The sequence below is a fragment of the Rhinopithecus bieti genome, unplaced genomic scaffold (assembly GCF_001698545.2).
Source record: "Rhinopithecus bieti isolate Rb0 unplaced genomic scaffold, ASM169854v2 scaffold_28016, whole genome shotgun sequence".
NCBI lineage: Eukaryota > Metazoa > Chordata > Mammalia > Primates > Cercopithecidae > Rhinopithecus > Rhinopithecus bieti.
Window position 1 is genome coordinate 1,600,183 of NW_016813202.1, and position 3,807 is coordinate 1,603,989.

The following is a 3,807-nucleotide window of genomic DNA, read 5'->3' on the forward strand; positions in this document are numbered from 1 at the left end:
TCCACAGCCCATGCTGACCCCTCCTGGAGCCACTGGAATGCTTGTTCCTGGGCATGTGATAAGCCCAAGAGAGCTGCAGCCTTACAGGACCACTCTGCCCATTTGGCAGCAGCACCCAGAGGGCCAATAGAAAGAAGTAGGAGGTGAAAGCAGATGCTGTAAGGATGCTTTATCAGGTAAAATCACATACTATGAAAATGCTTTAAAGTGCAACAGGAGCAGATATAAAGCCACAAAGAAAAAGTATGTAGTGACACATGGCTATCAGAACACACTAAAGAATCCACACCACTTCCCCCCTTTATCCAGAAAAGCAGCTTCTAGGCCACCTCCTCAGCAGACTCCTCAAACTCCTCCTTGGCGTGGTGTCCTGGCACTGCTGGTACTCTGCCATAAGATTGTTCCCATTGCTCTCGGTCTCGGTAAATTCCATCTCATCCATGCCCTCGTACGTGTACTAGTGGAGAAAGGCCTTACACCTAAACATTACTGTGAACTTCTCCATAATACGCTTGAACAGCTCCCGGATGGCCGTGTTGTTGCTGATACCAGTGGCTGACATGTCTAGCCCCTTGGGTGTGGTGTCACAGGCGGCTGTTTGTACATTGTGAGGGAGCCGATGAGCACAGTGGCTGCTGTTCTTTTGAAGGCTGAGCATCTGCTCATCTACCTCCTTCATGGATATGCTACCTCTGAAAATGGCAGCCACCGTTAGGTAGCAGCCATGACAGGGGTCACAGGCAGCCATCACATTCTTAGCATCAAACATCTGCTGGATAAGTTCAACCACCGTCAGGGCCTGGTACTGCCAGCTACCCCAATTGGTCAGTGGAGCAAAGCTAGGCATGAAGAAGAGCAGCCGGGGAAATGGGACCATGTTCTTGGCCAGCTTCTGCAGGTCAGCATTCAGCTGGCCTGGGAAGCACAGGCATGTGGTGACCCCACTCATGGTAGCAGATACCAGGTGATTCAAGTCACCATAAGTGGGTGTGGGTAGTTGTAGGGTTCTGGAACAAATATTGTACAGTGCTTTGTTATCAATACAAAAGGTTCCATGTGCATTTTCTATGAGCTGGTGGATTGAGAGGATGGCATTGTAGGGCCCCACCACGCTGTCTGACACCTTGGGCGAGGGCAGGACGCTGAATGTGTTTATGATCCTATCTGGGTACTCTTCCTGCATCTTACTGAGCAGAAAGGAACCCATCCCAGACCCATCCCCCCACCCAGGGAGTGGGCCAGCTGGAAACCCTGCAGGCAGTCACAGCTCTCAGCTTCCCGCCTCGGTGTCCATCCCCAACTCCATCAGCTGCTCACTTTCTGGATAGTACCCCGTGGCCCAGTTGTTCCCGGCCACACTCTGACCTGTAAGACAGTATAGCCAGTCACTCGATGGCCAGGTATACAGTCATCAGTGGTCACTGCCACAATGCAAAAAAGGCCAAGTGTCACGTGTGAGGTGAAAGCACCATTCACCCTACACATGGAGCAGGTGGACCCCCTCCCCCAAAGTTACAGGACAGCAGCCTCCCCTGTTAGAAATTAAGCCAGTAAAACACCAAAAGCAATAGCAACAAAAGCCAAAACTGACAAATGGGATCTGATTAAACTAAAGAGCTGCTGCACAGAAGAAACTGTCAGAGCAGACAACCTACAGAATGGGAGAACCTTTTTACAATCTATCCGTCTGACAAAGGGCTAATATCCAGAATCTACAAAGAACTTAAGTTTACAAAAAAAAAAAAACAAAAAAAAAAACCATCAAAAAGTGGGTAAAGGATATGAACAGATACTTCTCAAGACATTTATGCAGCCAACAAACATGAAAAAATGATCATCGCTGGTCAGAGAAATGCAAATCAAAACCACAATGAGATACCATCTCACGCCGGTTAGAATGTCAATCATCAAAAAGTCAGGAAACAACAGGTGCTGGAGAGGATATGGAGAAATAGGAACACTTTTACACTGTTGGTGGGAGTGTACATTAGTTCAACCATTGTGAATGACAGTGTGGCAATTTCTCAAGGATCTAGAACCAGAAGATGCCATTTGACCCAGCAATCCCATTACTGGGTATATACCCAAAGATTATAAACCATTCTATATAAACACGCACACGTATGTTTATTGTGGCACTGTTCACAATAGCAAAGACTTAGAACCAACCCAAATGCCCATCAATGATAGACTGGATAAAGAATGTGGCACATATACACCACGGAATACTATGCAGCCATAAAAAACGATGAGTTCATGTCCTTTGCAGGGACATGAAGCTGGAAACCATGCTCAGCAAGCTAACACAAGAACAGAAAACCAAACACTGCATCTTCTCACTCATAAGTGGGAGATGAACAATGAGAACACATGGACACAGGGAGGGGAACATAACGCACAGGGGCCTGTCAGGGAGTAGGGGAAGGGGGAAGAGACAGCATTAGGGGAAATACCAAATGTAGATGACAGGTTTATGAGTGCAGTAAACCACCATGGCACATGTATACCAATGTAACAAACCTGCACATTCTGCACATGTATCCCAGAACTTGAAGTATAATAAAAAAAGGAGGAAAGAAATTAAGTCAGGAGCCAAACCTGAGACAGCCTAACAACAGACCTCGCTGGAGGTGGCTCCTGCCCATTCCCAGGGAAAGCAGCAGCCAGGCCCCCACTCAGCTCCCTGCAGGGAGATTACATCAGCAGCTCCTCTCCTCCGGCAGACACCGGGGCCTGCCTCCCAAAGCCGGTTGAGGAGAGGGAGATTGAGCGACTCAGAGGATAGGAAGGTGTTGAGGGGCCCTGGCTCCACAGTTCCCACAGCCATGACCTTGGGGCACTCCTTGACTTTGAGCTGCCCTGGCTAAGGAGCCACACACCAGTCTCTACCCACAACTCACAGAAAATGAAGTTGTCCGGCCTGAAGATCCGCCTGAAAGGCCCGGAGCGCATAGAGTTCAGGGTGCTCGGCTCCAGATCAACTAGCACCGCGCCAGGCACTTACCTGCCACCTGAGGGGGGCAGAAGGGCATCAGCGAGGGGAGGACCACTGTGCCCAGGAGGGCAGTGGGGGAAGGACTGGGGTCTCACCGCTGGCCTCGCACGTTGGTACACTACAGCAGCAGGTGCCCGTGGTAGGTGCCAGGGGAGTCCATGGCATGTTCATCAGAGATCACCTCCCAGAACTGCAAGACACACGAGGGGCCAGACAGGCCAGGGCTGAGTTAGGAAAGAGAGCTGAGGCTCCCCAGTCCCTCTCCCACCCCCTCCCCAGGCCACCGGGTCCCTGGAGGTCCGCCCTGGCCGCCAGGCCAGCCTCCCAGCTCCACCGGGCCCGGGGCAGGGAGCCCAGGGGTGGCAATGCAGGGGCGCCGCCCCCGCCACTGCCAGCATCTTCCCCGGCCACGCGGCAGGCCCGCGCTGGGCCCTCAAGGCCCCCCCCACCCCCGCCAACCTTGCCTCCGATTTGCTTCCCGCACTGCCCGGCCTGCGTGAGCACCATCTCCCTCATGGCCAAGGCGGGACTAGGGTAGCAGGAGAAACGCGAGGAGGAGGAGCAGACAGACGCGCAATGACAGGGCCTGCGCTCCACCAACGCTGAAAGAGCCCCACGCCCACCTCCCCCAGTCTCAGATTGGGCTCCCAGAATAAGCAACAGCTTTACTTCCACACACCTGTGAATCCCTTGGCGTTTAATGTCTGTTGGAGAGCTCAGGTGACCTTGCCGTGGTCCTTTCCACGCTGGGGAAAGCTGGTCAGCTGGAGAACTTCCTCCCACGTCTTTAGTAAGACTAAATCCCTAGCTGA

At 52.2% G+C, this 3,807-nt stretch overlaps 1 pseudogene; it reads right to left on the minus strand.

Moving 5' to 3' along the window:
- Positions 1-320: 320 nt before the first annotated feature.
- On the minus strand, positions 321-3,511 carry LOC108512500 (tubulin beta chain-like; annotated as a pseudogene).
- Positions 3,512-3,807: the final 296 nt, after the last annotated feature.